The sequence below is a fragment of the Heliangelus exortis genome, chromosome 5 (genome assembly GCF_036169615.1).
Source record: "Heliangelus exortis chromosome 5, bHelExo1.hap1, whole genome shotgun sequence".
Classification (NCBI taxonomy): Eukaryota; Metazoa; Chordata; class Aves; order Apodiformes; family Trochilidae; genus Heliangelus; species Heliangelus exortis.
Window position 1 is genome coordinate 4,262,858 of NC_092426.1, and position 21,240 is coordinate 4,284,097.

Consider the following 21,240-nt stretch of genomic DNA (forward strand, 5'->3'; position numbering starts at 1 on the left):
TCCTTTTTCCTTTTCCTTTTCCTTTTCCTTTTCCTTTTCCTTTTCCTTTTCCTTTTCCTTTTCCTTTTCCTTTTCCTTCTCCTTCTCCTTCTCCTTCTCCTTCTCCTTCTCCTTTTCTCTTTTCTCTCTTCCTCTTCCTCTTCCTCTTCCTCTTCCTCTTCCTCTTCCTCTTCCTCTTCCTTTCTCTTTCCCTTCCTTCTCCCTTTCCTTCTCCCTTTCCCTTTCCCTTTCCCTTTCCCTTTCCTTTTCCCTTTCCTTTTCTCCCTTTCCCTTTCCCTTTCTCTTTCTCTTTCTCTCTTTCCCTTTTCATTTTCCTTCCCCTTTTCCTTCCCCTTCCCCTTTCCCTTCCCCTTTCTCTTTCTCCCTCTCTCTCTTTCTCTCTTTCTGCCTCTCTTTCTCTTTCCCTTTCCTTTTCTCCCTTTCCCTTTGCATTTTCCTTTCCCTTTCTCCTTCTCTTTCTCCTTCTCTCTTTCCCTACCCCTTTTCTCCCTTTCTCTTTCTCCCTTTCTCTTTCTCCCTTTCTCTTTCTCCCTTTTTCTTTCCCCTTTTCCCTTTCCCTTTCCCTTTCCCTTTCCCTTTCCCTTTCCCTTTCCCTTTCTCTTTCCCCTTTTCCTTTTCCCTTCCAGCTTCCTCCCAGCATCCCACCAGTTCTCTGCCCAGAGTCTGGCCCAGGCAGGCAGCGATGTGGAGGCTTGGGCTGCCCCCTCTTGGCGTTGCTGCATTCTGCACTCAGCAACATCCTCACCCAAAGAAACTAAATAATAATAATAATAATAATAATAATAATAATAATAATAATAATAATAATAATAATAATAATAATAATAATAATACACGTTTCCAGACAGCAGCTTCCCCTGCCTGCCAGTGCTCCATGGGAGGGCTTCCTCACATCTCTTCCATCCTCTCCATCCATCCCATGGTGAGCAGGTTCCCTGGTTTAGGGTCAGTGCCCTTGTTGTCTCGGGGTGATTTGGGACCATCTGACTTTTTCACCACATCTGAAAATGTTCCCTCCTGGCTTTCCCCCCCCCCCCCATGGTGTCCATGGCTGCAGGGCAGCTCCAAAATCCCCTGAGTCATGAGGGCACAGAGATATTTTTTTTTTTCTTAATTTTTTTAATATAAATTAGGGTAATATTGAGCTGTTTGACTTGCTTCTCTGCCTGGTTTTTCACTCTGCAAGTGGCTCCAGCAGGAATATTTGGGTTGGGACACAAGATGCCAGACCCCAACCTGGCCTGGGAAAGGGATGGTGCCCAGGTCTGGAGGCTGTGGGCAGCTTGTCTGGGGTTTCCTCTGTAATATTTCCAGCCTTTTGTGGTGTTTGGTATTTTTTTTATTTTTTATTTGTTTGTTGTTTTGATTTTTTTTTTTTGTTTTGTTTTTTGTTTTTTGTTTGGTTTTTTTCTGTTTGGTTTGGTTTTTTGGTTTGTTTCTTTGTTTTGTGGTTTGCTGGGTTTTTTGGTTGGGTTTTAGTTGGTTTTGTTTTGGTTTTTTTTTTTTTTTTTAGAGAAGAGATATTTTTGGGGTATTTTTTGAGGGAAATGTTGCTCACAGGGGGCTTCAGGGTCACCCCATGTGCTGCCATCCTGGTGGCCTGGCACAGATGCTGGAGCTCAGCATCTTTCCTTGGGCTCTGGAGCAAAACCAGCTGAAGGTTCAGAAAAAAAAAAAAAATCATAAAAAAAGCCTTTTTTTTCTTTTTTTTCCTGAAGTGAAGACTTTCTAGAGCCATTCCATGGTCAAACACCCTCTGATTAGCAGGGCTTGAGCCTTGGGTGTGGGGATGATGTGGGGATGGTGCTTACAGAAGTACCAGGAAAAAAAAAAACCAAACCCAACACAAACCAACCCTAAAGCTGTGTCATCTCTCTGCCCTGGTTTTGTAAACCAGCCCTTTGGTTTCCAGGCACCCCTATCTCTCAGGGGCCAAAGGACAGTCTGCTCTCCAGCCCTGTGTTTGTCACATGGACCTGATAAAACAGCTCCTGCTTGCTGATTTCTCTGCTGGGTTTTCCTCTGGGGCTCTTATCAGCAGATAAGGCAACGTGAGACTGAGGGAGTGGATATGGCAGAGGAAAAAAAAAAAAAATACTGTGCCTTCCCTGCCCCCTCCTGAGGCCATGAATTTGCTGCAGCAACAGCCAAGATATCTTTTTTCCCCTTTTCAACTTTTTTTTTTTTTTTTTTTAACCAAGTCGTGGGCTGTTCCAGATGGGAACAAAACCCGAGAGCTGGGGCTGGAAACATTGATTTTTAAATTTTTTTTTTAAATTTAATTTTATTTTATTTTTTTAATGAAAATACACATTAAAACAGCTGCTCTCTGGCTGTGACCTGGCATCTCCATCAGCAGAGAGCTGCATTGCAGCTCCCAGCCAGCTCCAAGGATTTGGATGGAGCAAGGGCTGCACGTGTCCCTGATGCCACCTTGGGCTGGTGGCCACATCCCCTTTATTGCAAGTTGTGCACCCAGCTCCGGAGAAAAAGACCCTCAGCATCTCCTCAACTCTTCCCCAGGAAGCTGAAAAGCTGGAGCATCCCAATTTGGCCAGCTGGTTTTTGGGAATTTCCCATTTTGCTGCCATCAGGTCTCTGGGGAGGAGGATGCTTGTGACACCAGGGTGGGATGCAGAGCAATCAGCCCCAAATCACTTCTGGATTTGGAAAAAGCAAAAATATTGCTTTTTGTTCCACAGATTGCTTCCAGAAGTCAGGCAGGATACCCTGACACTCTGTGTCACCTTCCCCCAACCCCCCAGGTTGAATGTCAGCCCTCATCTGTGCAAAATTTTTCCTTGTGTGTGTGTTTGTTTCTTGGTTGTTTTTTTTTTCTTGGTTTTTTTTTTTTTTTTTTTCCTTTTTGTTTGTTTGTTTTTTGGTTTGGTTTTTGTTTGTTTTTTTTTAGTGTGGTGTTTTTGGTTTTTTTTTTTTGGTGTTTGTTTCTTTCTTTTGTTTTTTTTTGTTTTTTTTTTTCCCCAGCAGATGAGGGTGCATCAAGGAGATGACCTTGAAACTGCTGGAGCTGTGCCCAGCTCTCTGCCCCCACCACCCTCATGCTCAGCACCATCCTGACACCTCCCTCTCTCCCACCCTCATCCTGGGATGGGGACAGAGCTGCTTTGGGATCCATCCCAAAGATTCTGGAGGCCACAGTCAGCGATTCCTCTGCTGCCACCCCAAAGCTTTCCCAAACCCCTTATTCCCTGCCACCCTTCAACGTTGGCCGCTGCCCTGTAATGCACCATAGGAGCCAAACCTTCTGTTTTTTGCAGAAATGACCCAAATCAGGGTCCTTGGCTCCTTTCCTGATGCAGGAGGGGGGGTGGGGGCTGAGCTGCGGCTGCCCGGGCCCCTCCATCCCTGAGCGCTGCTGCCATCTGATGCCCGAGCAGGGATGGAGCAGGGATCCTGTTCCCCGGCATCACCCGGGAAAAAAAAAAAAAAATTAAAAAAAAAATCTCACGGCATTTTTTCGACTCTACGAAAGACCCAAAATAACCCTTTTTCTTAGAGGGGAATTTTTTTTTCTTTTTTTTTCTTTTTTTCTTTTTTTTTCTTTTTTTTTTTTTTTTTTTTTTTTTTGTGGGTAGGTGATGGTTCTTTCACAAGCCTGGAAAACCTTAGGGATAACTTGGAGTAGTGGGAGCATCAGAGCAGGGCTGCAGGGTAGTTTTTTATGGAATAGTGGAATTGTTTTGAGTTGGTAAAGACTTTTGAGGTGATTGAGTCCAATGGTTAACCCAGCAGTGCCAAGGCCACCACTGCCCCGTGGCCCTCAGCATCACATCTCCAGGGATTTAAAACCCCTCCAGGGATGGGGATTCCACTCCCTGGGAACCTTCTTCCAGGAAGAAATCATTCCCAACCTAAATCATTCCAACCTAAACCACCCCTGGCACAGCCTGAGGCTGTTTCCTTTGGCTCCATCACCTGTTCTTGGGGAGAAGAGACCAACACCCAGTGCTGTTACAGATTGGTCCTTTTTTTGCTGAGCACCCCCAAAACTTGCAGGAAAACCTCTCTGCAGCTCACCACTGGTCTGCCCAAAACTGCTCCCCCTCAGCCTTTTCCTGCCATGAAGGTCAAGGAGTTGGTTTCTTGGGTGGCTGGGGGGATGTGCTGAGCAGGGGAGGAGAGTTTCAAACCAAATGGGTTCATTCATCTTGGTATTTAAATGGTGCTGCTGCCTCTAATGATTTTTTTTTTATTATTTAGTAGTTTTCATAGTACTCAGCAGCAGATTTCTTGCTCTGCATCACCTTGCAGAGGGTTAATTCTTCCACTCAGTGATTTATTCAATATTATCACTCCCTCAGGTCCATGAGACTGCACACAAAATGGATTAAAAACTGGTTTTCTCTGCCCAAAGAAAAGTATCTCCAGTTCTGGGCCCAGAAGGAATGGCAAGACCCTAAAAAATGGTGTCTACTGAATCTCCTGAAGATCTTCCAAGGGATTTTGATGTTTCCTGCCTGTTGTGGGTAAGGGATGCAGAGGGCAGGAGGTCTGCCTGGCTGAACACAGGTAAAGAGAGTGTTTGGGGGTCACAACATTTGGGGTTGCCTCTGGCTTTTGGTGAGGTGCTGCTCAGCACTGGGGTGGGGATTTGGGGGGGTGAGGAGGATGGAGATGAAGCATTTGGGGTTCATGGCCTCCTAGGACCAAACCAAGGAACTTCCTAATGACTATGCCAAAAATCAAGACCTGATTTAATTTAGTTACTACACAGGAATTTATCTCCGTGCAGGTCAAGATGCTTCTGATGGGAGCTCCTGGGCCTCCTGCCAGCCAGGGTGACCCCAGTTTGATGGTGATGTTTATGGAACAAGTGTGTGCTTTCCAGGTTTTGTGTCAGGCCAAGGAAAAGTTTTTTCTTTTATTTTTCCTTTATCAGTGGAAATTCCCCACCTGCACACACACGTTTGGTGGTCACAGGGCATCCAAAGAGATTTTTTTTCTGAGTTTGAAGAGTAGATGGGTGTGATTTTTGCTGATGGTAAGAGGAGAGCTTTAGATGGGTTCTGAGGAAGAAATTGTTTGGTGTGAGGGTATGAAACCAGCCCAGGTTTTCTCTCTTCTTTCCTTGACACAGTTGTGTTTTGGCAAATGTTAAAAACCAACATTGCTTTGTTTGGGTGTTCTAATACCTGACCGTGAGGACACCTCTCCTGCAAGCTCAGCTCTATTTAGTGGTGACAATTTCTGCAGAAATCAGAATTAGGATATCAAATCCAATTAAATAAAATTTAAAAATGAACTGTTTTTTTCTGGAGAAAAGGCTGTGTTAGTAGAGCTAGAAAAGCTTTTTTTCTTCTTCTTTGAAGAGCGAATGTAAATAAGTCTGTTGATAAGAACCTAACTCATTGCTGATCTGTACATTAATTAGGTCAATGACTTTGGGTAGTCTAAAAATGCCAAATAAAAAGGAAGGATACACTGGAGTGAGTCCAGGGGAGGCTAAAATATGGCTGGAGAACTGGAACAGCTCTGCTCTGGAGCCAGGGAGAGAGCTGGGGGTGTTCAGGCTGGAGAAGAGAAGCTGCAATGGGGAGACCTTAGAGCACCTTCCAGTGCCTGAAGGGGCTCCAGGAAAGCTGGGGAGGGACTGGGGACAAGGGCAGGGAGGGATGGGATCAGGGGGAAGGGTTTCCAGATGGAAGAGGGGAGATGGAGAGGAGATGTGAGGGAGAAACTGTTTGGTGTGAGGGTGCTGAGCCCCTGTGCCAGGTTTCCCAGAGAAGCTGTGGCTGCCCCATCCCTGGCAGTGTCTCAGCCCAGGTTGGATGGGGCTTGGAGCAACCTGGGCTGCTGGGAGGTGTCCCTGACCATGGCAGGGGGTGGCAATGGAGGAGCTTTAAGTTCTCTTCCAACCCAAACCATTCTGTGAACTGGAGATCTGTCCTCTTCAGCATGGTCATGCTGCAGTCTCCAGCACAGGGCATAGAATCGTAGAATCATAGAACTGGCTGGGTTGGAAGGGACCTCAGAGCTCATCAAGTCCAACCCTTGATCCACTCCCACTGCAGTTCCCAGCCCATGGCACTGAGTGCCACATCCAGGCTCTTTTGAAATAGCTCCAGGGATGGAGAATCCACCCCTTCCCTGGGCAGCCCATTCCAATGGCTGAGCACCCTCTCAGTAAAGAAATTCTTTCTAATGTCCAACCTAAACCTCCCCTGGCACAACTTGAGACCTCTTGTGCCCTCTTGTCTTGCAGCTTCAAGAGTGGGGCAGCTGTGTTGTCAAAGAGGAGTAGGGCTCAAGCTGGGTGACATTCTGACCAAGACTCCCTGGTCCCCTCTCTTTTCCCACTGTTCCAGCAGGCACTTGGCCAAAGCCATTGCTGTGTGTGAGGAGCAGGAAAGAGCAGCTTGGTGTTTGGGGGCTGATGCTTCTTTCAATTTAGCTTCACTGGGTGAGGAATTGACTCAAACTGGCTTGGTATAAGCCACTCTTAAAAGATTTAAGCCCCGTTGTAAGAGGATGTGCTCATGGTTTTACACTGCATTAACCCAGGCGTTTGAATAACAGCTCCGGGCTAGGTCTGCACTTGGGTTTTATACCAAATTATTGCAGTTCAGGCTTGCCTGGGTTTTTTTTTTTAATTGAATCAGAGAAAAATGTTAATGTGGATTCACTGCTAGGGTGGGGGAAACTGTCTTACAGTGGGTTAACTCTGGGAGTCTTCTACCTCTCCAAGAGTCAGGCTGGGTTGGATGGTTGAAGGGAAGAAGGTTTGCAAGCCAGGTAAGTGCTTAATGTGTTTTACTCGACAGAGAGGAAGCAAAAATTCCATTAAAAAAAAAAAAAAAAAAAAAAAAAAAGTAAAATTTACCTCCTTCACTTCTTCCTGTGCCCTCCAAAAAGGAGGCAGGGCAGAGATGGGACGGAGCCAGGACTTGGCTGGGCTTGGGGCAGCCATCCCAAGCTTGCCTATGGTTTTCCCCTCTAAAGCTGGTGGGTTTGGTGAACATGTTGGTTTTTAGGATGTTCCCATCACCGTGCCAGCTCCTTGCCTTGCTCCTATTTCCAGCTGCTGAAGATGTGGCTCTCCCATCGGGCTGGATACACAGGAAAGCAGAGCCCAGCTGCAAGCCAACAAGTTTCGGCTAATCCCTCTCCTAGCACAGTATATCCCTTGCATGTATACACTGCTGCTCTCTAATAGTATTAATAATTCTCCCTTTATTTCTCACTCAAACACTCTTGGAAGGATCATCCAATTTAAATCACAGCTTCTCTAGTTAGCGTGTGTCACCACGAGAGGGCAATAAATCATCTAATTACAGTGATGGAGCTGGTGTCTTTTCACAAAGCCACCCATGATGAACTTAAATGGATTTTAAACATTAATATAATAGGCATTTAGGAAAGAATGGGAAGGGAAAAGAACATTTTAAACAAGCCAGCAGGTTCCTCTGAATGTATTTGGGATGCGGGGCTTTGGATTGGCCACCAAACCCATCCTGATGTGCAGGGAGAAGAGGGAATTAAAAGCAGGGAAGGGAGTCCTGCCTCTTTGAGATGTTAATTCAGGTAAAAGCTCATTTTGAGGAGTGCAGAAGTACTGACCCTAATGATTCAGAGCTATTTGGAGAGCTAATGGAGGGTTACTAATTTCAGAGCATATCAATCTCATAAAAAAAAGTGAAGGAAAATGGTTCCTCACTCCACTGGCCCAGGGGATGTCTGGGGGCTAACCAGCTCCTTCCTGAACTGGCCACAGGCTCCATATGCCAAAATATTCTGCCACTTCCATCATTGGGGCTTGGCCCTATGAAAGTCAAGGAAAAACCACTTTATCCCCCCAGCTGATGCTGCTAAACTGGGGTTAAGGGTCTTGAGCTCTAACCCATGGCCCTAACCCAGAGGGGGATATTTTTGCTGTAAAAGGGTCCTTATTCTTTGCTTTTTCCCCCAGGGTGATGCAGCAGGGTCCTGGGGGTGTTTTATGGCAAATTTCTGAGTGAGGCCACCAGAGGTGGCAGGAGCAGATGGATCCCACCTCTTGTAGGGTGGGTGCTTGCGGTGACCTCAGCTGGGTGCTGGTGGTGAGATGCTGGAGGGGTGAGGATGGAAGATGTCCCCAAGTGAGATCTTGGTCTCTAATAGGATCCCAGGAGGTAGACAAGTGTCCCTTTTACCCTCACTCATGGGTGGCTCCCAAATTCTGTCTTGGCCCCATCACAGCCTCAATAGGGCACCTACCCATGGGGCAGGGTTGGCTGTTGAAGAGGTTTGGGAGATTTTAAAGGGTACAGTATAAGGTATCCTATAAGGTATAAGGATCCATATTTGGGTCATTTAATCTCTTCCATTTGCTGGGTTGGATAAGACCTGGAGCTGGTACCTCTCTGAGCTTGGAGGAGGGGGGAGCCCAGAGCTTTGGTACAGGAATCCAAAGCTCCTCTGATGAAGTGAGGACAGAAAGGAGCAGATGCAAGTCCTCTGGGTGTAGTTAGGAGGGAAAAAACCCCAGACACACAAGTGTAAAATGGAGAAGAGGTGGGGAAGCAGAAGGCTGGGGGGACCAGCAGAGCAAGTCACAGCCTAAGGCTCACGGGGCACTAAAGAAAAACTTAATTTGGAGATTTATTATAAAGAGACTCACACATGAGGTCTGGCAGGGAGTTGTCCTGGCTGCTCCATGCTCCTACCAGCCATGAGGGGAAGAACTGGGTCCAAACTGGGGCTTCAAAACCTTGTAAGGAACTTGGAAAGAGTCCAGAGAGGAAGAACAAAAGTGACCCAGGGCCACGGCAGGTGAGGGGATTGGGATATGAGTCTGGAGGTGCAGGAATTGGCCCTCTTGGTCCTTGTGGAAAGGTCAAAACATCAGCAAAATGGTTTTGCCACTCCCCCGAGGCAAAACTGGTTTGAGTTGGAAGAGCAATAACATGATGAAGACACCATGTGGAGCCTTCATCTTGGAGCTTGCCAGGACAGGGACCTCCTGGGGACTGACTGGGTCATTCCCACCTTCCCCAGCACCAACTTCATGGCCAGAAGGGACAAAGCAAGGCTGAGGAGAGTGCTATTATCTCCATCCTGGTTCTGGAGCTGGGGAGGACTGATAAATGCTGCTTGCCATCACCACTGGAGGTCCCTGCCAGCCCTGCATGTGTCTGAGCCCTGTTGCTTTGTAACCCTTCAAGAACAAGGCTGAAACTACCAGGAAAAGCCTGGAAATCTGGCAGGAAGACCTGCAGCACAGCCAGTGCTAGCAAGAAGAGAGATGCTGCAGGCAGGAAAAAGCTTCAGGACGGGACATATCTGCTCTGTGTAGCTCTTGGAGAGTAAAGGAAGAGTAAAGAGTGAAAAAAGAGTAAAGGAAGCCTGTGCTAGAGGTTTTTTTGCAAAGTCACCTCTGAGGTCATCTCTGTTTACAGCAAGTCCTAATGTCAGATTTCTGGGATGGAAATGATGGGTTATTTTTTTTCATCCCCCCTGCAGCACTGTGTATGTTTGGGGACATCATGGGGGACACCTGGGTCCTCCTGGCAGCAGCTTTCAGCCTCTTCCACTTGCAAGAGCAATGGGCTGGAGGAGGAAAGTGGGGTGGTGCTGGTGCTGAACGATCTGACAATTTATTTGCAGCAGTGGTGGCCTAAAATTTCCCAAGGATTCCTCCAGATCAGCCCTGGGAAGGCTGTGAGGGTGATCAGGTTCAGTCCTGAGTGGGACAGAAAACAGAGGAGGAGGAGATGGAGACCCAGGGCCCAGCCACATCCTGCACTGATTTTCCTAACTAATAAAGACTTGGTATGAAGATGAGACTGCAAGACCTCAAAGCTGATTAAATCTGTTTGATATCTGAGGGTTTCTTCCCCCTCCCTCCCTCCTGTTAAAGGACAGTCTCTTCCTGCAAAGTGAGTGATGGTTCTAAAGTGGTTGTGCTGATGGTTGCTGAGATCCTCACATCAGTGTGGTGGGGAGAGGAGGGGGGGGGGGGAATGTGTATGGATGTGTGTGATGGAAATAAAAAAAAAAAAAGAAAAAAAAATCCCTGTAGGGTAGTTTAAAGTCGGCGTGAGTAGTGTGTAATCTACCCAACAGGATTGATCCAGGTCAGGCATTAAAGGCTAAAATGGATTAAACAAAAGACATTCCCCTTGTAACAAGAAGGAAAAACTTCAAAGGTGGGATTTGTTCTTGTTATGACAAAGGGAGTGGATTTACCAAGTGCCTGGGGGCACACCCCTCCGTGGCTTTCAATTTGCTCTGAAGAAACAGGAGAAAACACGGGGGGGTTCGGGCCGCGCGCTTCGGCGCTGCCGGAGCCCTCCCCGGGGTAAGGACGTTGGGTTAAGAGGATAGGCTTGGCACTGCTTTTTCTTGTTTTGTTTTGTTCACTCTTTAAGGGGGAAGAAGAAGAAAAAAAAAAGAAGAAAAAGAAAAAAAAAAAGAAGAAAGGAAGGGCTGGGGAGCGACAAAAGAGAGGGAGGGTTGGTGGCACATCAGAGTGAAACGTGATGGAGGGCGGGATGAGATGGGATGGGGAATGGGCCCTCAAAGCAAAGAAGGATCAGATGGTCCCAGTCTGGGCTGAAAAAGGGGCTGATCCTGCCTCAAACACCAGCTGCCATCCCCATGGAGATGCCTTCTTCCTCTGCTTTGCACCACGATGCCTTTCCATCCCAGTGGAAAGGCAGCCATGGGTTGGCACATCCCAAGGTTTGGAGGGTTTTTTTTGAGACCTCCAAGGTTTGGGGGTTTTTTTTTCTTGAGACCTCCAAGGTTTGGGTTTTTTTTTGTTTTTTTTTTTGTTTTTTTTTTTTTTTTGAGACCTCCAAGGTTTGGGGTTGTTTTTGGGTTTTTTTTGAGACCTCCAGGCATACAGATCTTGCCAGGTTTCCAGGTGAGTGTTACAGCCACTGGTTTCCATGAGACTTGCACCCCGCCATGGGGGGGTTATTGACTTCTTCTTGTACCCACTCCAAATCCTCTTCCCTGGCTGAGAATAAGTGGCAATGGGCATGCTGGAAGCAGGGAATGTTGGCAACAGCAAAGTGGCAATGTCTACACACCTCTCCCTCCATCTTCTCCAGGTCCTGCTACCATCCCAGAGGACTTGCTGTGACTGGGCACCAAAATACCCTTGTGACCCACCAAGAAAATCCACAAAACCCTAAACTTTTCCCAACACTGTGGGAAAAGTTCCACAAAACCTAAAAAAATGCAACTTTGTGGCTGGTGCATCCAGGTTGTTCCTGCATCCAGGTCATCAGATGATGAGGCTGTGGATCTCTCCAGCATCTCAGCAGCTCCTGGATGATCCTGAAAAAGTGCTGCATGGAGGGAACACGGTGTTCTTTGAGACCTCTGGTTGCTGGGATCCAAACTACAGCACAAAGGAGGCTTTCTGGAACCAGGCTGATTCCCTTAGGAAGTGGATCTGCAGTGTTGTGCAGCACAGGGCTACTAAATGGCTACCTAATTACCCAGGTAATGCAATTAAGCAATTGGGTCTCAGCTGATATCAAGAGAAGTTATTGAAATGTGGAAAGTTTGGGAAGCTCCATCTCCACCTGTGTACACTCCTTGTGTTCACCTTACAGAAATTCCATGGGGTGAGGGTGCTGAGCCCCTGTGCCAGGTTTCCCAGAGAAGCTGTGGCTGCCCCATCCCTGGCAGTGTCTCAGCCCAGGTTGGATGGGGCTTGGAGCAACCTGGGCTGGTGGGAGGTGTCCCTGACCATGGCAAGGGTTGGAAATAGATGATCTTCAAGGTCCCTTCCAACACAAACCACTCTGTGGTTCTATAATTATTTATCTGCCTAAAAATCAGTCTTGGCACAGGGCTGTCCTATTCATTTGTTATTTCTTTGCAGACATCAGCAACTCCATCCCTTTTTCTCCTTTTGCAGAAGCCATGTCCTCACATCACCAGCACCCTGGGCACCACAAAAGATAAGGTACACTTTTGGTTGGGTTTTAACAAATATCCTCTTGCCTTCCTGTTTTCTTCTCCCTTGAAATGAGCTGACGTGCCTGGCAGGCTCAGCAGGCTTTGAAAAAGTGAAGCCCAATTTTGCTGGTTCTCAGGTGAGCTTTCTGTGCTGGAGCCCTTGCACACAGAAAAAATGTTCACCTGGGCGTGCTCCACCACCACCAAAACCCCTTTTTGCACCAGGTTTTCATAGAATCACAGAATTCCAGGTGGGAAGAGACCTCAAGGATCATCCAACCCTTCTAGTATTATTATTTATTTGAGATGTCTCAGGCTGAGACTTCAAACTTTCCAAAGTGGGGGAATCCACCACTTCCCCTGGGAGACCATCCCAATGTCCAATGGTCCTTGGAATGAAAAAATGTACTTCTTGTGTCCAATATTTCCCTCTTGTGTCCCACATTCAGTGCAGTCAACTTTTAAAAGGGGGAAAAAAATGGGAAAATCTAGTAAATCAAAGGAGGCACTGAGTTTGTATGAGATGGGGGACTGAATGGTGGTGCTAGAAGAGTAGTAGCATAGGGATGGTGAACACCACAGGGCAGAGGGTGAGGAGATAATTCCTCAGGGCAGGAATACAGCATCTGCAACAACCCATTTGGGCTTCCAGGAACCGAGGTGGTGAAACTCCATTTGCAAGCAAATAATTTAAATATTGCCAGTCACGTCACATTGTGGTTGTTTGGAAATAATTATATCCATATCACAGACAGTAAATAATAGATGTGCTTTCACTAACATTTTATTCATGTTCTGTTTTAATATGGCAAACTTAGAAGTAATTTAATCTCCCAGTAAATTGAACTGGTAGGGGGTTCTTCACACAGAAGATTGCAAGTTATTAATTCCAGGCAGTCTTCATCTTGTACAATTAGTCACTGTTTGCAGCTGGAAATGTTTTATTAATTTTCCATAGCAGTTGATTTTCCACAGTTTTCTCAGTTTAAATTAAGCAGTAAGAGCCGCTGTTTCTTCTTAAATAAATTTCCTTTCCACAAAAATACATGCTGCTGGCTATGTCAATTTTCCCATTTGATTAAAGTGCCAGCAGGCAATTAATAACTTAATGCATTTTAAAGTACTTTTGGAAAAGTAATTTGAATAGCCAAACTTGTATATGTTGAATTGATTGTTGCAGAAGATTTAACACACGTTCCGAAATCACGGAACCTTGGAAAGGACAAACGAAGAGTTCCAGAAGAAGTGGGCACTGTCCAACCCCAGATCCTAAAGACAGAGGGATCCTTCAAGGCTCGTCCTCTCCTGGGACTGCCAACCTGGTTCTGGAGAAAGCTTCCACCTTGATTCTTCTGGAGTTCAGGGTGGAAGAGGACAAGGGACTCGTTGGCCAAACTGCCTGGAGCTCAGGTCCTTGGGAAGCCCTGAGAAAGGGAATTCTTCTGGTTACAAAGGGAATTCTTCTGGTTTCAAAGGGAATTCTTCTGGTTACAAAGGGAATTGTCCTGGTTACAAAGGGAATTGTCCTGGTTACAAAAGGAATTCTTCTTGTTACAGCTGTCACTTCTTCCTGAGTGGGCTGTGACATTCCCAGTCCCAGCATGTGCTCCCACCACCACCAGGTGTGTCCAAAAGGGCTCTTGTGGTGCTTCAGACCTCACTTCATTGCTCATGTCCATCTTCATGTCCATGAAGCTCATGATGCTCACACCTGTATCCATTCTCAGCTCTATCCATGGGCAGAGCAGCAGAGAAACTCAGAAGGACCAGCTCAGAGCAGCAGAGAAGCTCAGAAGGACCAGCTCAGCATCACCACCTCCTGAGACTCCAACTCTTCTGTTGCACAGAAGCCAAAACTAAGGTTAACAGGGACCTCAAAAGGCCACCTAATCCATAGCTGGCCCTCAGCTGGGATCAGTCATCTCTAAATCAGACTCCAGACCATCTATCCAGGTATTGCTGCCCTTCTGAACTCACTCATGGCCTTACCTTCCTTTGGTTTGTCTCCCCTTGAAGCTTGTGAGCAGCTTGCACCAGTGTGGTGATGTGTGTGAGCCAGATGGGTTTTTTTGCTCCTCTCCCTCCTGGCACTGTGATCCAGCAAAGCACTTCAACACCCTCATAAATACAACCAGGAAAACAACCTCTTTGGGCTGGAGGCATCACTCCTCTGCTCACCTACAAGAGTGCACTTGAGGAATTTGGAGCATTAGATTTGAAGGCTCCAAGGAGACCACAGAGTGGGCTTTAAGTACCTGAAAAGGGCCTAAAAGAAAACCAGGAAGGGGCTTTTGACAAAGGGGTGTAGGGATAGGATAAGGGGCAATGGATTTTAACTGGAAGAGATTTGGGTTGGACATTAAGAAGAAATAGTTTGTTGTGAGGGTGCTGAGCCCTTGTGCCAGGTTTCCCAGAGAAGCTGTGGCTGCCCCATCCCTGGCAGTGTCTCAGCCCAGGTTGGATGGGGCTTGGAGCAACCTGGGCTGGTGGGAGGTGTCCCTGACCATGGCAAGGGTTGGAAATAGATGATCTTTAAGGTCCCTTCCAACCCAAACCAGTCTGTGATTCTGTAATTATTTATCTGCCTTAAAATCAGTCTTGGCACAGGGCTGTAATATTCATTTGTTATTTCTTTGAAGACATCAGCAGCTCCATCCCTTTTTCTCCTTTTGCAGAAGTTAATAGATGTCCTCACATCACCCAGCAACGTGGGCACCACAAAAGGTAACTCTGAGTTTTTATCTGATGCATCCACAATCTGGGGAGGGATTATTTTTCTTGACGCTGAGCTGACTTTTCTGACCATCTTCCTGTAGCCTTGGAGTCAAGTGTGGGGTCCCAGGAGGGGAAAGGAGGGGGGTTCATGGAGGAGCTATCAGTGTTTCACACATCTGAGAGCCTGGTGTGCCCCAGCTGAGAACTTCAATTCACTTAGTGCAAGATGAAATGGCAGCTGCCTTGGATTGATAAAACAATAATAATCATGATGAAATAATAGGCTTAATGCCAGCTATAGCTGTTCAACCAAAAGGTCATTTGGAATGATGTAATTTTTATCAGGAAGCATCAAAATATCAGATTTGGGTTTGAATTCTTTTTTTTTTATTTTTTTTTTTTTAATTTTTTTGAGAGAGGGCACTGAGAAGATGAAGTGGGGATGTTGAATGTGACACCAATTTTCTGGGCTTCTGGTCTGCAAACTCTGGGGACTTTGTGGCTGCATCTCCACCAGGACCAACACCAGCATCTGCTACCCCAGCTGAGAAACCCACTCACAAACCACATCCCTTGGGATGAACTCTTCTGTTTTTTATTTTTCCCTGACCTCCTGATGCTGTGGGCAGGTTTCTGACCTCTGTACCAGAAATCACCTTCCTGTTTTGCTTTGAAAATCCAGGTCAATGTTGCTTCAGCTCCCACCTGCCCCGGGGGGTCTCAGCCCCATGTGTGGCCTCAGCTCTCCAGGCAGAGCACAAATTATTCCTCCCTGGACCAGCTTAATGCCTATCCTAAAGATGATGGAGCTAAACTGGGAATGCTGAGTCTTTAATGGAATGTTTCCCTTCTGCCAGGGGCATTTCTGGATCTCCACCTCTTTGTTTTCCCACTGGAGCCTATCCTTGCCTTCCACAACAATCCTGGATTTGCCCAGCAGGTCTCATGGAAGAGAGACCCTGCTTCATCCCATTGCCAAGGGGATGTCTGGCCTCATCCTCCACCCTGAAATCATCATCTCCTCTGTTTTTTTCCTCCTCTGAAGGTCAGGATGGTGTCCTTGAACACACCATGCCAGTGCATCCTCACCCTCACCATGGTCACTGTGTTGGGGACATCACCATGGGCTTCCCCACACCGTGACACCTTCCAGTGTCATTCTCCATCAACCTTGGGCTCCACATTTCAGAAGCTCCCAGGGTCCCCCAGCATCCTGGGGTCAGATTTGGGAGCCTCCCCCCTCCTGCCTGCTCAGGCTGCCACCTCCCTGCTGCTGCCAGAGGTTTCTTCCTTGCCAGGCATAGAAATCAAGCAGATTCCAGTTAAAACCAGTGCACCCCAGTTCACCGAGAGGAGAGATGGAATTGCATTACTTTTTGTTTGGCAAAAGCCAGGTGCTTTCCAGCAGAAGCCCAAAGTGGGTCTTCTCTCAGCTTTGGTGGTTGAAGGATGGGACCAAAAAGCTGTTCTCCCATCACTCCCAGATCCAAACCCAACAGGAACCATGGGGGGTCAAGCCCATCTCTAACTGCATGAATCCATCTGGAGGAAAAAAAGACAAAATCCCTGAATCTCAGCACAACGAAAACAAAGATATCCAAGTGATAATAATAATTAAAAAAAAAAAATCTGCAAGGAGCACAAAGGCAGCATAACTCCAGAGCTCAGCTGGCTCGAAGAAAGTGTCCATTAACAAGGGATTAGCAGGAGAGAAGTACACAACCAAGTCAAAAGGAAGTAAAAACACACTGTACAGCCCCCTAAAATCACAGCCCAATTCAGGCTGAGGATGAAGGCTGTGAAGGGCAAGTTAGAATTAAAGCTGCTCCAGAAATCCATCAAAAAAAACCCCAAGTGCTGCAGAGCCTGCCTTGGCTGGGGCACCTGCTTTTAAAGAAAGCTTGAAGACTTGTAACTCTCAGGCAAAGAAAAAAATGGATGTTTTCCACATTATTTGGCTGTGCACACTCGTGTGCATCCCTCACCTGCTGTCACACCTCAGAAACAGAGATATTTTTGGTGTCTCAGGAGCTGGGTATCTCCTTGCACAGTCGGGTCTGGTCTGGACTTGGATTTTCCGAATGCCCCGGTAACGTAAATTAGAATTAAAAAAAAAATCAGATTGATTATGTTCTCCCCCACTGCTGTTTCCCAGCTTAGTCTGAACGGGTTCCAAACTTTTCTTTCCCTGGATTTCATTGAAACCAATCGTTCTTTGAAAGGCACTGGGGAGCATTTCTTCAAAAGGGAGGCAGGAGGAAGCGCTGCGTAATTAAACACGTTGGGAGGGGGGGGGGAGGTTTCCATTCATCTGGAGCAATGCCCACACTGACACTTCCATCCTGATTTAGAGATTAAAACAGAGCAGTTCCTTACTGCTCACGTTTGCCCCAAGCCCCCTTGGACTGCTGCAGGAATTGGGGTCCCCCCCGTGAAGCCTCGAGGTCTGAAAGCTCTTGCTCAACCCCCCCCTCTTGACTTTTAAAGGACTTTTCCCCAAATAAACCAGATTTTTGTAACTTTGGGATATTATTGCTCTGTGTCAGGAGGATGGGGTGGTGCCCAGCACCACAGTGATCCACAGCCCCTGGAGGAGAGGAGAGGGGGGGGGTTGGGGTTGGCCCAGCTGCCTCGGAAACAGGGCCAGGTTCTAAATAGGGGCTTAATCTGAGTTAAAATTAAATGGGCTTAATCTGGGCTTAATCTGAAATAATACCTCCGGTGTTTTGGATGGATCAGCCCTGCCTCCAAGTGCTGGTGGTACCAGCCCTCGTCCTTCACAAGTCCTGGGGGGTGCTGCCAGGCAAGAAGCAGCTTGGTGTCACCTCTGAGCATCTCTTGGTGGTTGGAGATGCTCTTGCTCTCAGCCCAGCCAAAGCCTGAAGAGTGGAGACCTCTGAGTGCATGATACAGAAATTGGTGAATTTCCAGGTTTGTGTGGGTCTCCCCAGGCTTGCCCACAACTATTTAATCCCAAATTCTCTGGGAAACCTGGCTCAGGGTCTCACCACCTTCCCACTAAAGAATTTCTTCTTCAGACCTAATTTAAATCTCCCCTCTTTCAGTTTAAAACCATCTCCCCTCATCTTAGCACTCCATGGCCTCTTCAAAATTCCCTCCTCAGCATTCTAGGAGCCTCTTCAGGCACTGGAAGGTGCTCTGAGGTCTCCCTGGAATTTTCTGCTCTTCAGGCTGAACACCCCCAGGTGGCTTCATGAAATGGGGTGGCTACACTAGGGAGAATTGAAAGGATGTGTGACAAACCTTGGTGGCAGGGTGACACCAGTGACCCAGGTCAAACAGGACCTTGGTGATGCTGTCAGGCCTTGAGATCAGATGCATGCACTTGAAATATGAGTTGTAAAAGTAGAAAAATATGTTTCAGGAGCAGGTGAGGGGCTTTCCCATCACCCAAATCCCCACTGAGCCAGCACTACTCTTGACAAGCACAGTGAGATGCCAAAGGAGTGAGAAAGGGACAGGCAGGATCCAGCAAACTGGGATGAAACCCACTGAGATCAACTCCAAAGCTTTTTTAGCTGATTTCCAGCTGCCTTTGGATGCAACCCCACAGAAAAAGCAATAACCAGTGCACCTCAACACCATCTCAGCACCCATCAGAGGCTAAAGACTTTTTGCTTCCAGCAATGAGGGGCTGGAAAAAGTCCCCAAAATCAGGTACCCATCACCATCAGGGCATCTCCAACTCTGACTTATGCTTTGTTTCTTCTAGCTGGGGTTGCAAACTGCAAAAAAATGTGGTTCCCAGGATGTGTGCCCTAAATCCTGGCCTGAGAGGTTTAGGTAAGCATCCAAGTGGCATCGTGCTCCTCTGAGAACAGCTCCTGTGAGAGGAGGGAAGTTCTATGGCTTTGCTTTCCTTTTTGCCTTGGTGGTTGGAATGCAAACTCCCACTCCCTGGAAAATAATGTGTATTGTCTTGAGGATTTAGGTATTGCCAGCTGCAATTTTCTGCAAGCTCTGCTGGTAGCATTCTATACCAGAGGCTTCATTTTAGTGTCATCAGCCACAGATTATGACTGCAAGGGGTGCCTGTCTTTAATCTCATTTTTGAAGGAATTAATGTTATTAGTTTTGATGAATTAATGGTATTTAGGTGTGCAAGGTTAGCATGAATTAATGTCCACCTATTTCTGTTGTGTGGCTGACTATAGTAGAAGGGCCCTGGTAAGCAATCTTTGCACAGTCTCTTTTTTTTTTTTTTTTTTTTTTTTCCTCCTTCCTCTTCATTCTTCTGTAATGCTCTTTTAGGAGCTTAAAAATAATGTATGGGATTTTTTTCTTTCTTTCTTGTTAAGTAAAAAGAAATACTGAAGCTCTTCCCCTGGGTAGAGCTGACATTAACTTAGCCACTGCTGAGTCACAGAAGGCTAACAAGCATTTGGGAGCCCAACCAAAGAAGTTCTGCTTTATGGATGCTGGAGGTGTAGGGATAAATCACTGCACAGCTCAGCTTTGGGAGGACTTCCATGGCTGAGAATTGCAGCTTTCATGGTGGAAAAAAACCAAGAGAGGAGTTGCAGGGTCCCTGTCACCTGCACAGGGGGTCCCAAGGCTGCTGGGCCGTGGGGGACCAGATGCCAGGGGCTGTAATCCCCTTTATTAGCTGGTCCCATTCTGCTTAAACCACTTTGTCCTCTCCTCCCACTGCTCTGATCAGAATCATCCAGCTCTGACAATTGCAAAACTGCCTTTTCTCAGGGTGATTTAAATTCAGATAGATTTAGGTTGGATTTGGGCAGGTTTAAGTTGGATATCAGCAAGAAATTCTTTACTTAGAGGGTGGGGAGACACTTGAACAGGTTGCCCAGGGAAGTTGTGGCTGCTCCATCCCTGGAAATGTTCAAGGCCAGGTTGGATGGGGCTTGGAGCAACCTGGGCTGGTGGGAGGTGTCCCTGCCCATGGCAAGGAGTTGGAACCAGATGATCTCTAAGATCCCTTCCTACCCAAACCATTCTCTGATTCTGTGATTGATGATCAGGTGAACTTGGTGTGTTTGGGGTCTCTGGGGTCTAAACTGTCCATCAGATCAAGGACATCTCATGTGTACCTGGGCTTGGATGAAATCAGAGCCTCCTGACATTGTTTTCCCTGCTCCATCCCCTCTCACAAGAAAGATCTCCAAACCAACACTGCTCCTGGAGGGGTTTTTCTCACATTTGAGGTCACTCACAAGGAGAAAAGTGTTCCAGGAGGGAGTGTGGAGGCTACAAAGGGAAACCATCCATCTCCTAGTGCCACCACTCCCATTCACCTCAGCACCCAGCTCTGCACCCAGTGAATGGCACCCAGGAGATGTGTGTATGAGAAAACTGAGGATGTTGTGCTTGCTGTAGGATGAGAATGGGCATGGACAGATGGCCCTAAGGACTCATCCATCTCTGGGTGGACTCATCTTGATAATGCTGGTGAGGAAAGACAGGCTCTTTGAGGAAAAGACACATCCTGTACCACTCAGAATGGCTGGAGATGCTCTCCAGAAGTGTTTCTGTCCAGGAGAGCACATCTGTACTTTTGAGAAAAACTGGACCCTTAATTCTCATACTGCTCAAGTTAAGTGACATCAGTCCTGTGTCTCTGCCTGGATGGAGGTGGTGGAGAGCTGGGTAAAGGCTGATACCAGCAACTGATTTAATACTCATGAATGATGCCCTCTGTCTGCTTCTTCCACTTGTTTGAGGTGATGCTCTGGATTAAATTCACTTTTGTGGTGGGGAAAAAAAAAAATCAGCACAAATCCTGCATGTTTCATGTCCAAATGGTTGTGAAAGGTCATGTTTGGAATTTCTGTGGGCTGAGAAGTTTTAACTTGGAAATGGGTGCACAATCTGCTGAATGTCTTCTTTGCCACTTCAGCCTCAGCATCCACCAAAAGCAGGGAGAGATGGATATTTCTGCTTCCTTCTCTGCAGAGATCTTGGCATTTTATGAGGTTACTGGGGGAAGATTAGATTGACCTAACAAGTCCAAGCCCTTAGAAGGTGTCTGAGCACAGAGGTTTCTGGTACCAGCTTTGTACTTGGGAGTACAAATGCCCTTTTCTGAAAGCAGGCAGCAATATCTACTTCCAGTTCTTGAGGAATAATTCTTCCAGCAAAAAACCTGGATTGTTAAAAACCTTGGCACTCCCCTTGCCTTCCCTTGGTTCCAACAACCAGAGACTGGTTCTGTCCTCTGACACTTGATAAGATCTGAGGACCTGGCAGCATTAGCTTGGTGGAGGAAGCTTTTTATTGAGGTTTTTGTTGATGTGAAATCTTCTGGGAACTCACCTGGAGAATTGTGTCCAGCTCTGGAGCCTTCAGCACAGGGAGGACATGGACATGATGGAGCAGGTCCAGAAGAGGGACAGGAAAATAATGAGGGGGCTGAAACAGAGACCTAATAGTGACCTTCTAATACCTGAAAGAGCTACAGGAAAGCTGGAGAGGGACTGTTTGTAAGGGCCTGGAGTGATAGGATGAGGGAAAATGGGTTTAAATTAAAGAGTAGATTTAGGCTGGATGTGAGGAACAAGTTGTGTCCCATGAGGGCAGTGGCACAATGGCCCAGGGTGCCCAGGGAGGGGGTTGAGGTCTCATCCCTGGAGA

At 47.0% G+C, this 21,240-nt stretch overlaps 1 long non-coding RNA gene across 1 annotated transcript; it reads left to right on the plus strand.

Moving 5' to 3' along the window:
- Positions 1-13,692: 13,692 nt before the first annotated feature.
- On the plus strand, positions 13,693-17,094 carry LOC139796692 (uncharacterized). The gene is made up of 3 exons (XR_011726098.1): positions 13,693-13,866; positions 14,553-14,637; positions 15,046-17,094. It is a non-coding gene; the product is annotated as an uncharacterized lncRNA (long non-coding RNA).
- The last annotated feature ends 4,146 nt before the right edge of the window (positions 17,095-21,240 follow it).